Source organism: Meleagris gallopavo, chromosome 1 (assembly GCF_000146605.3).
Source record: "Meleagris gallopavo isolate NT-WF06-2002-E0010 breed Aviagen turkey brand Nicholas breeding stock chromosome 1, Turkey_5.1, whole genome shotgun sequence".
In the NCBI taxonomy this organism is placed as follows: domain Eukaryota; kingdom Metazoa; phylum Chordata; class Aves; order Galliformes; family Phasianidae; genus Meleagris; species Meleagris gallopavo.
Window position 1 is genome coordinate 92,607,395 of NC_015011.2, and position 12,748 is coordinate 92,620,142.

At 35.1% G+C, this 12,748-nt stretch overlaps 1 long non-coding RNA gene across 1 annotated transcript; it reads left to right on the forward strand.

Annotated features, from left to right (window-relative positions):
- Positions 1-6,689: 6,689 nt before the first annotated feature.
- LOC109365620 lies at positions 6,690-10,319 on the forward strand. The gene is made up of 3 exons (XR_004158788.1): positions 6,690-6,766; positions 9,712-9,821; positions 10,236-10,319. It is a non-coding gene; the product is annotated as an uncharacterized LOC109365620 (long non-coding RNA).
- The last annotated feature ends 2,429 nt before the right edge of the window (positions 10,320-12,748 follow it).

Consider the following 12,748-nt stretch of genomic DNA (forward strand, 5'->3'; position numbering starts at 1 on the left):
TATACTGCATATACTTGAAGGAAATTGCAGCTCTTTGGGAGATATGGTACTAGCTTTTCTGTGATGCATAAAATAGAGAAGTAGTGTGGCAAAACTGATGCACTGGTTAAATTCCTAACTTCGTTATGTCTGAATCTACTAAATCTACAAAATCTTCATTTTGAAATCAGAATTCAGAAAGAGGAAAATGCTGCTGAGCTGTTTTTTTTTTCCTCACCAGGAACAGTCTCGTTCTTGCTGCCTGTGCTTTGTAAAGGCTGCATACATAGTTAAGCACCTTTTGAATTTAAAGATGCCTTACATTTATAAACGCCTTTATCTTCAGAAGCATATTTGACAAACTAGGCTTCCTTACAGTTTGAAAAGCCAGGGAATCATTCTTTGAATAGCTGAATACAGAACATTTGAAACAATCAGTGACAACTTTCCAGAGCTTGAGCAGAATGCTCCCTGTTGTAAAAAGAGCTGTAGAGCACACTGTGAAACTCGAGTGGTCGTCTGATATGAAATAAATGCAGCGCATCTCCAAGGAGCTAAAGCAGATATTAGCAACACTAGTTGCATGTAGTCACCGTGTTATTTATCTCTCTACATTTGACTGAGCTTCTTATGTTTTGCTGAGAAGAAAAAAGAATTACTACTTTTGTTAGTCTTTATCTTTTAAGAATTTCCATGTGTACCTGTTTATCTATTTATTTAAGTTACCACATCCATTTAAAGAAATGCACTTTTTTGTGTGTGAAATCATATTTATAATAAATAAATACAAATACAGGTACTTCCTGTATCATATGATATTATGCAAGATTGCAGGTACTATCCTATTATAACCACATTCAGAACTCTTTTTGCTATTAAACTATTAATAGACTCCAAGTATTAGAAGAAAACAAAATTAGGGGTTAGTAACTTGATTTGCTTTCTTAGTTCACCACATTCACTTAAAAGTAGGTGCAACATCTCTGGAGTGTGCAGATGTGTCTGGGAATAAATATTAAATCAATACTACAAAATCTGTTTTATGTGACTTACAGTCAATCAAATTCATACATTTCTTCCATTTGAGTTATTCATATCTCAAAATCTCGACTTTTAGGCATTTTAGATCACTCTAGAAGATTTGAGGAGGAATAAAAGATTTTTCTGAACCTATTCAATGTAGATTTTAATTCCAGCATAACTATTGCTTTGACAGCAACGCAATTTAGATGAGAACCATAAAGAATTAACCTTAAACAAGCCTTCAGCTAGTCTGTATTATCATTACTCATCACTGACATAGAACTACTTCTCCAGTGACACAAAAGAAACTAGCAGCAAATATTCTTCTAGGAATATGCTGAAAAGTAGTAAGTACATTCAGCCCTCTTACACATTTGAAATTAAATAGAAAAATAGAGTTCTGCACATAGACGGAATGGTCTTTGCTATTACCACATCCCTTTCTCTATACTGTCATTGTATATATACTTGTATATTCAGTGTACTTGCATAGTTAATAAGTGTTACTGTACTACAGAGTAGAACAGCAGTGTATTCAGGGATTCAAAGTGCAATGACCATTAATGAAAAAAGGAGCCGTTACTAAGGGCCCTTCTATCTTTTCTTTCTTGTGTAAGTATGATCTGTAAATGAATAGAAAATCATGACAAATTTTTGCAAAAAATAAACTGAACATGTAAATGCTTATACTTTTTTTATCACTGTGTAGAAGTACGTAGCTATATTTTCCAGTTTTGTTTCTTACCACACAGTTTTGTAGATATTTGGAGGGATTTATTGCTCTAGGGATTGGATTAAATCATGGTGGTAGAGAAGGAAGAATTAATTTTTTCTGTTGTGAAGAGTTTCAGCCAGAGATCTTGAAAATTATGTTATAGAACCTAAGTCTGCAGTAAACAATGAGCTTTTCTACAAGGTGAATGCTGAATTGAATCAAAGTTGCTCAGCTGCTGCATCATCTTTATGTTCACACATCAAATGTAGGCACATTGCAAGCTATTAATCATGTACATGTTTATTGTTTTGGAGTAAATGCATTTTACACAGCTTTTGTTACTTGAAATTATTTTGATTACACTTCATTCCTATGTGTATCTGTCATTAACTTAGTTAAGACGGAAAGGAAGAAACAAAAAAAATATAATTGCTTCCATAATTCTGATTACTTTTTAAACAAGTGGTATAAGATAGCTAATTTTCCAAAAGTATATTTAAAAGGAATTAACTACTAAAACACACTTGGCTACTATCATGAAAATCCTTGTTTTTTACATGAAAACATTTAGTCAGTCATTAGAATCAAGCCAGTACCTTGTGAGAGCCATTCTGCAGGGTGAAGTTTATCCAGAACGAATGAACATAGCGCTTATTTGTTGTTAGGAACACCAGAAAAGAATTACTTTACAGTAATTCTCAAAAAAAAAGTGAGTTTTACCCTTTACATCTTTTCTATCTACTAGTGCAGATATCAGTCCTTGCTAATATGATTTATTCTTTTCACCACCATCTCTCCCTCTAATCATTCATGAGTATGTCAATGGATGAATTATGCTATGTACATCTGGACCTGCCCTTTGGATGTGGGTATGATTTTCACTACTATTTAACATGAATATTAAAAAATATGCAAGTGCTCCTCTGTGGGAAAAATGATGCACGTAAACTTTACTTTTTTTTTTTTTTAAACTGTGGCAGATAGAAATTCCTTACAAAACTACACATGTACATGCAGAAATACCATTTCTTCAGTTAAAGTAAGGCTTCCATCTGAGACCCAAACCCTTTTCTCTCCATGCTTTATGCGGAAGTTTCTGAGTCATCTCTTCTTCATAAAAGTGAGCATTTATAGGCAATGGAAATTTGGAAGCCATAAATGTTCATGGCCATGAACTGTAGAAACATAGAATGGTTTGGGTTGGTAGGGATCTGTAAGATCACCTAGTTCCAACCCCCCTGCTATAGGCAGGGACACTTCCCTCTAGACTATGTAGCTCAAAGCCCCATCCAGCTTGGACTTTAATGTTTCCAGGGAGGAGGCATCCACAACCTCTCTGGGAAACCTGTTCCAGTGTATCACCACTCTCACAGTAAAGAATTTCTTCCTAATATCTAGTCAAACCCTACCCTCTTCCAGTTTAAAGCCATTTCCCCCCAGTCTGTCACTACATGCCCACTACAAGACCCTCCACAGTTTTCCTGTAGGCCCCCTTCAGGTTCTGGATGAAAAGGAAAAAGGAATGAAAAATGTTAGCATTTTTGTATCTATAGTTGCAATTAATGTGACTCTCATTGCAACAATGGCTGAGTTGATTATACTGTGTAGGAAATAATAATTAATTTATTATTCTGATATGTTTAGATCTGTGGTCTCATTTTGTTGGTACAATAATAATGCAATACTTTAAAAAGGAATAGTGAAGGAGTTTCTGAAAGAGTGGAAAAACAGTAGAAGATGCCGCTGACTGACATTAGGAGATCATTTAGATTTCTTAGTACACAGTTTTAGTCTGTTAGATACTAAATCAATTTAGATTTTATTATTGTTTTAGTTTAGAAATCAGTGACCTTTCTACGACTGGAATTTGTTCTTATTCTTAGACTTATACCCAATCACACTTCATTAATAACTCTTTATCAATTTTTCTTTAAGAAAAGTATGTATCGTTTTATTTTTCTCAGCTGTGAGTGTCATGACATGTGTGAAACTTTTATTTTACACTATGGTAATTTCACTTGAAAAGGTTTCTTTTTGTTGTTTTTTTGTTGTTGTTGTTTGTTTGTTTTCTTTTTTCTTCTCTTTTTTAATTTACCTCTAAAGTGAGACATATAGAAGAAAAATGAATTGAAAAAAAGGAAACTTTGAAGAAATTTATGATCAAAACCTTTTGCAAGGAAATCAGCAATCAGTATATTTAATTGGTTTCTTGTAATAATACATGATTTTTTTTTACTGTCTCCTATATCCTATTCCCTATCCTTTGTGTATCTTATCCATTCTTTAAATATTCCGGTATAAATCTAACTTCATTTTAGTTTCAGACTGGTTATGAACAATCACTGACCAGAAAGTTTTTTTTTTTAAAAGACTCTTTTTCCCATGCTTTTTTCAAGTACTTTCATTTATGCGGAACTTTTGTAACTTCAGACGCAATTCAGATCCAATATCCAAGTTCTTTCCAAATTAAATGGGTAAGATCTTGGTGATATGTCTGTTCTCTGATTAAAATCACAAATAATTCCATCTTTTAAAAGTTCATAGACAAAAAACAAATCTTCCTCCTCCTCATTTTGTTCTTTAAAGTCATTGAATTCTTGCAGTTAAATTTGCTTCCCAGAGTGAAGAATTTATTCTAGAATCTTTACTCCAAAAGGCTAATGTTTGAACAGTTGGTCATAATGAAGAAACCTTACATTAAATATAAGCAGTGTATGAGGAGGAGGATACAAATCCAAATTACAATAGCTTATGAACAGTCCGAGCTGTAATGCCTTATGCACCATACGTGAAATCTTGAAATAGAAATGCTGAATAACTGGAGACTAATTCAGTGAATTATGTATTTGTAAAATGTTATATACATTACCCTGGTTATGTTACTCGCGGAGTCCTTTATTGTTCAGAATGTGACAGTACGCTATTATAATACATTCTAAAAGTAAGAAAAAGAGAAAATAATGATTTTGTTAGTACCAAACGTCTGCACACTGGGTAAGAGTGTGACTGACTTTCTGTATGTCATGTATCACAAATTTAAATGTATGTGTACATACACTGGACGTAATATGCAAAATGAGGAATCAATTAAATATTGCAGATCATTATTTTAGTTTTGCTTCAGTAGTGAAATACCAACCATCTGGATTGCAATTAAACTGTTTCATGAATGAACCTTCTTGATCAGCCTGTACACTCCCTGAGCAAAATGGAACTCTTTTAGATGTGAGTTCTCCAGGAGCAAAGATTGGTTGCACTAGATTCAGAGTTTCTGAATGTCAGAATCACCATCATGATCTGTAGCCTCATTTACTCAATGTTCTTTCTAGTATGGAAAGGCACTGGAAGAAGGTGAGACTGGTGCATCAAAAGGAAAAAGATAACAGTGTGGCAAAGGGAAAGGAACACTCAGTACTACTTTGCTACAACTTTTAAATAATTTTAAATATATACTAAGGCACCAGTTTTGATGGCAAGGCACTGTACCTTCCCCAGAAGTGTTAGGAAGTACATTATTGCTATTATCAGATATATATTACACTAACTATGTACTTAACTGATGTCATAGAATCATCTAGATGGGAAAAGACTTTCAAGATTGTGAACTCCAACCTCAGCCTGACTTAACGAGTCCCATGACTAAACCATGTCTCTTAATACCATGTCCATACATTCCTTAAATACTTCCTTTCTTTCCTCAAGATTGACATAGGGCACATCTGCATAGAAATGCTGAGTAGTACCTGTGAACTCCAAGAGAGGTTACAAAATTTTTATTTGAATCCCTACTCCCACAGTGATGTGAGTGTTGATCTCTTTTTCCCTCCATAATACCTCCAAAAATGTGTACCACAGGAGGGCTAGAAGAGTTTCAACCATGTCTTCTTGCATACCCCCAAAATTCAACCATTACTAAGAAAGGCCTTTAAAAATAACAGGTTGAGTGCTGTACTGGTGCACAGTGTCAAAGGGGATTGGGAAACACAGAAGAATGGCATTGTGTCTTCTTGCCTCTATACATACCACATGAATACATTAAAATATAAATATAAATCATTAGAATATAATACAAATCAAAGCTTACTTTGCCAAATCTCAACAAAAAGCAGTAAGAATACAGTGTTCTTGTTTTAATGTAAATATGCAGCTGTTGTTGCAATACAAACTTGATTACACTGTTACCTTAAACTTTATTAATGACTTCATAGAATTTTTCACTTTCTCCAAATATTGGAACATTAGAACATCATTAAGTATATATTCAGTCATTTTAACTACATTGATTCCAAATATTTGAATTGTTATTTCATTATTCTGCAGTGGATTTTGCTCTCAGTCACTGAATTATGCCTGTGTTGAAGAGTATATACATATAATTGTATATTATCACAGATATTATTTATTACTAAGATTTTATCTATATCTATTATCATAGATATCATAGGTAATATATATATTATCATAGATATTTTAGGAGGAATTTTTTCACACAGAAGGTGGTGATGCACTGGAACAGGTTGCCCAAGGAGGTTGTGAATGCCCCATCCCTGGAAGCATTCAAGGCCAGGCTGGATGTGGCTCTGGGCAGCCTGGTCTGGTGGTTGGCGACCCTGCACATAGCAGCGGGGTTGAAACTAGATGATCATTGTGGTCCTTTTCAACACAGGCTATTCTGTGATATTGTGTTTGCACTGTTAGTATGTAACATCTGTGAATATTGCAAGTATTTTAAAACTCGTATGTAAGTAGGTTTTTTATAAATTAAAAACATGTATAAATGATAAATCTTCACAAAAAATGTTTAGATACAGTTGTATGTTTTTGCTTTTCCTTTTCCTGTGTAGCAGAAATGCTAAGTCACGGCCTGAAGCAGTGATTGAGCACCTGGTAGAAAGGCAGGGCCAACCCAGGGGAACTCAGGAACAATGTACCTGAGTGACTGGAAGGAGGGGATTCTGGCTCCACCTGTTCCCAGACCTCATTTAACATTTGGCAGCAGAGACAAAAGTATTTCATCTGGAGATGCCTGCCTACCTGTGACTTTGCAGGGTAAACAGCTTTTTTTCCTATGTTTATGTATCCAGAACTGCTGCATGTGGGCTTGTCCTCCTTTGCTGCAGCTGAAGACTTTGCCACCTTGTTATTGCTGTACTATCATACATGTTGTAGCTTTACATCCTGGAACAGGGTTTTTTTTCTTCTATGCAGTTTTAAGTAATATTTGTCAAAATTTCTTTAACTGGTCAGGTAAAGTAGACTTTGCAGGGGTCTTATACAGAAGCTGGATCAGCACATTGTGGTATTTTGGCAGTGCCATCCCATCTCATAAAATAATGCCTTTTTTCCCCCCTTAGTTAACTGATACTGGGTTATTTGGGTTATTTTACTAGGTGTCAAAATAGTGACAAGGTGACGTGAGTCAAAGGAAGATGGTAGGCCTGGATCTGGCTTCTTCACAGGTTCTCAGAATGAACAAGTGAAGACCAGAAGTTTTAGCTATGACTATATGAAATGCTTATGCTAGAGTAGTATGGTGGTAATCATCTCATGAAGTACATTAAATCTTCTGGTCAAAGATGCTTAAGCAGTGGTACCATAATGAGACAAATGTGATGGATACAGAATGAGTTAACTTGATTTCCTCCTGATATGTCTGTAATAGACTTTCCCAGTTTTTATCTAGAAACGAAAAATGGTTCATAAATAATCTAGCAGATATTTTGCTGGTTTTTAGTTACCTCAAAGAGATAACCTTTTAATTGAATAGTGTTGTTATGAACACTGAAGTGCATGATGCTGAGTTTCATAAAGCTCCTTCCTACAGACTTTCTTTCCACACCTCAGCCCCAATAGCAATCACTATCACTATACTTTTCTGCAGTACCTTTAACTTCTTAGGGCTCCAAAATTCCTGGATGGATAAAATAGCTTACTGCTTTCAAGCTACTACTGAGCTAACTTATTGAGACGAGTGGGTGACTAGCTAATGAATGAGAACTCAAACTGTTGATCATTCTGCAGGAATTGGAATTTGATCTTTTTTCCTAACTAGTGGCTGATTTTCTTCAGCTTGATGTTTATGATGTGACTGTACTTCTATCAGATATAACTGGAATCAGATGAAACACTGAAAAGTTTTTTTAAGAGGGAAGATAGGCTGCATACCCACCTGATCTTTGCACTTAATAAATAATTTGAAAAGAGGCTGCTACTTCTAGAATAAACTTTAGACATGTTGATGTTCCCCAAATAAATCAAGGAAGATAGGACAATGCAGTAAGCCTTATTTTAAAAAGTACCTACCTAGATAACTGTCAAATTCCAAGATACCTTTGGGAAATTAGAAAATTATACTTCCAGAATCAATTTATTTTCACCCTTTCAGTTGCTTTTTTCCAGTCTTTATAGAATCTTGTTTCCTGAAATCTGACTGTCCACCTAGAATTTAATTTTCTCCCTTACACTTCCAAATAACTATATTTTTAAGTGATAAGAATAGTGCCATCATTATCTGTCAGTCAAAAATAGTATAATGACATGATTTCCTTCGTCCTGTCCATTCTTTTTTTTTTTTTTTTCTGTCTTTCACTGATAGAGATGAAATACTCATCTTATTTACTTTTACTTCCCTTTAATTATATCACTTCTATTTCTTGAATTCATCCTCTGGCTCCCAATTTCATAGCAGTTCAAATTCAGATTACTTTTCCTTATTTTTATGTCCACCTAATTTATGACATTCCTTGCTCTTCTGATTTGGCCTTTCTTTTTCCTCCTCCACAATTTCCTCTCTTCCAGCAGAACACTATTTGCTGTTTGTCTGTATCTGTGATGACTTTCTTTGAGCTGTTTCCATAGTGGATATTATGCTTAAAAATTTGTCACCTCTTTCTGCTTTTCAGTCGTACTTCTACTATTGTATCTGTAAGAAATTCAGAGTTGTTACTCCGTCAAGCCAATGGGAAACACACTATTTAGAAGAAAAAAGGAAATAATTTACACATACACATAATTTAATAATCTGTTTGACATAATTTTTTCAATTTTTCCAGTCATGTATGCTTTTCTCTCAGAGGAATCTGGTTACTTTCCTTAAAGCACAGTCATTCTGTTATCTTTCAATGCTGCTGGAAAAAGTGGTGTTTCTCCTATCCCAGTCTGTTTGCTTTTCTATGCTTGAAGACACCATCAAGAATATAAAAGATTGCTTTTATCTGCTTTGAATTTATTACAATTTATGATCCTTTCAAAAATATTGATACCATCAGATGGCTTGTTTTTACTTTTCTGCTTTGTGGGAGTAGAAGCTCTCGGCATTGGCCTAATCTTTTTCTCATTAAGGATAGTGGGAGTTTTGTTTACGGTTACCTTTGGGAGGAGCAGTGATGGTTAATACTGAACTATTTTACTAACCTAGGCTTGGAAACTGGAAATTTCTTTTAAGTTATTGCTTTGTGCTTGTGAGACTAACTTATTATACTGAGTAGGAATGGTTAATGCAAAATACAGATGTCAATGAAACAGAAGTTGCTGAATTTACTACTCATCATTTTAGGAAAAAATAAAGGAAGTTTAAAGTATTCAGTAGAATAATATCATAGAATGGTTTGATTTGGAAGGATCTTTAAGATCATCTAGTTCCAGCCCCCCACAATAGGCAGGGACACTTCCCTCTGGAACAGGTTTCTCAAAGCCTCACCCAGTCTGGACTTGAATGCTTCCAGGGAGGGGGCATTCACAACATCTCTGGGCAGCCTGTTCCAGTGTCCCACCACCCTCACAGTAAAGAATTTCTTCCTTAGTCTAGTCTAAATCTACCTTCTTCTAGTTTAAGGCCATTTCTCCCTGTTCTGTCACTACATGCCCTTATAAAAAGTTCCTCCCTAGCTTTCCTGTAGGACCCTTTCATGTATTGGAAGGCTGCTATAAAGTCCCCCAGGAGCCTTCTCTTCAATAGGTTGAAGAGTCCCAGCTCACTCTACCTGTCCTTATAGGAAATGCGTTCCACCCCTCTGTGTATCTCTACGGCCCTCCTCTGGACCTACACCAACAGCTCATTGTCCTTCTTGCACAGAGAGCCTCAGAACTGGATGCAGTACTCCAGGTGAGATCTCACAAGAGCAAAGTAGAGGGGAGGAATCACCTCCCTCAGTCTGCTGGTCGCACTTTCGCACTTCTCTTGATGCAACCCAGGATATGGTTGGCCTTCTGGGCTGCTAGCTCACCTTGCTGGCTCATGTTGAGTCTTTCGTAAACTGTTAAATTGAAACTAAGCCACTATGTTTTCAGATAGCTTGTGATGAAGAAAATGTCTTGAGTCAGTTGCAGTATTTTTTCTTAATTTTCTTGTAATAATGATTTAATAATAATTTAATAATGATTTAATAGTTTTCAAGTGCTGTAGCTGTTTATTTGGACATATATTCTTTGAGTTCATCATAGAAAAAATATCCCAGATACTATTAAATGTGTTTATGCCTTTGGTGTAGAGTTGTGAAGTTGTTTGTTTGTTTTCCAGAATCTATTGCAGCAGCATTGAGGAGTTCACTGGGATGAACCACAGCAGGATTATAGGATTTACCAATGTACAGAGCTTTTGTAAGTAAGTTATCTAAAATAATTGTCATGATTAAACAATTTTATACCTTAAATTAAAGACCAAAGACAATCTGGAAAAAAAAAAAAATCATTTAAGACTGAAAAATTTAGATTTCCCTCTTTTTGTCTTCCATGTGGAAAGACAGTGTACAGCTTTTACTAATACTGAAGAACTACATACGTAATTCTTTGCATACCCTTATCCATGTATAAGATCTATAAGATGAAGAATGAGAATGCTCAACATTAAAAGTCTAATATCCTATTTTCTTTTTTGGCTTAGTCAGTATTTTTTTCGCATGCACTTTTAATATTCTTGTTGCCTAAATCATATATTAATGTTTTGGTCTCTGTAGCTGAAAGGCATAATTCCAGTAATGAAGGGAAATAAGCAGAATGCTTGATGAAGTAGCTAAGCTACCAAACAGTGAACAGAATGTTTCATCAACTATGTTTTAACAACTGGCATATAAAGTTGCCACGGTTTGTCATTTCCTTAGCAAGAAATGCATCTCTTTTTATTACAGTGTGGTATGGCATCAAAAGGGTCAAAATGCCGAGGAAGTATAATAGCAGCAATAGCAAATAAACTAAGGGGATATCATAGGAAAAAAGATGTTTTAAAAATTATTTCATGCAGTGATGCTATTTTTTTTCCTACTTCTGTGAGTAGGAACATCTACTAAATCACATGGCAAGAATGAGAATCAGCGGTTACACACAGGAAAGCAATGGAATCTCATTGCCTTAAAAAAAAAGATATTGACCTTCTTTACATGTCCCCTATTACATGGAAAATGCTAAAGTTTGAAGTTTCTAAGAAAATATTCTAAATATCTCCTTTTTGGTCTGTTTCTTTCTTTTTCCTGGGAAATTCATAAGCTGCTTGATCAAGAGGAAGAGTTAAACTCAGAGATGGTGGAATTAACTTCTAAATTACTGACATCTTAGTTCACAAGGCTGTATATGTTGTTCATTATTTGTAATACATCTATTTTTTAATCTGTATAAAAATACTTGTATATTAGTTAACTGAATGAATAAAGTGTTTTTTATTTTTGGCAATATTCTGTGAAAACTACTGTATTTTTAAAACAAAAATCAAGTAAAATGCTGCTAGAAAGGAGGAGCTTTAGCTCTTAAATTGAAGAGTATTATAAGTACCACTATTAAACCTTTTAATTTTCCATTTTCCTTTATACCTTAAAGCATTCAAATCCCCTTCTAAATAGTGATACTACTTATACACAGCATACGTCTGCAGAGACACTAACAAATAAGGAAGCATCTGCATTTGAATTTGTGCTCATAGCACAGTGATTACAGTGTGGGTTTGAGTGTTCCTTTTCATGGTGCATTTCTTTGATTGCACAGACTTGGTAATTCTGTTTTGGAGGAAAGAATGTTTGGAGTTGTGCTCCAGGTTAGCACCCAGCTAACCCCTGACTGGGATTCAGAACCATGGCTGTTTCCTCATGCATCTTTGAACCTAAGGTATGATGGAATCTTTACTCCAGCAAACCTAACTGTTTCATCTATAAGTATTTTGGAAGAACTTCTTAAGCTCAAACAAGACCTTAAGTCACAAGGGAAGGATGTTCAGTTTTACTTGCTCCATCCTCTGACTGTCAGTCTATTAGGTCAAATGTTCTTAATATGTTTGAAGTTAAAGCAGTGGTGGAAGATGAGGTGTGCTTAAGTGAGCCTTAGAGAGATTGGAGAGTAGATGAAAATGCCTATAAGTACTTTGGAATCCACTATGTGGAGAGCTTTGTACAGAGAAGGAGGGAGGAGCCACTTGGAAAATGTTCTGATTCTGTTAATTGCTTGCTCATTATTTCACAAGCAAGCTTACACATAATTTCCTGTTTTCAGATAAGACACAACTGGAGTTGTCTGATACTATCAGCTCTTTTGAAGTGATTGGGCAATACCTTCATTATTAGCAAGGAAAGACCTACAGAAAGATTATTATTATTAAATGGGTAAACTAACATGAAATGTTTTAGAATTTTCTTATGTATTTAGTCAAAGATACCAGTCCTATCATATTTCTGAATAAATATATATAGAGAGAGCCTCATGGAGACTAGAGTCACAGGACTGCACTCAGTCAAGGCAGTAGTGGATTGTCTCAGTGTTATATAAAGAACATAGGATAGACCAAATTAGGTCAGACCATTTCATTTTCTGCCCTTCAGAGGACTAAGACTTTTCCTTTAAATGGATACTAGTTTTTATGTATTCTGGCCTTTCGTGGTGAGAGAGCAAGGTCATTATTCACTCTCCATGTTACACTCCAGACTGTATGCATTTTGTGCCATGTCCCTCTCACCTTGTCATTTCTTTTCCTTGCTGGAGGGTCCTAGTCATTTCTTACACTGAAAAAAATTTCCTTGATAATTGTTGTTATTCTCTGAAATGTTACATTTG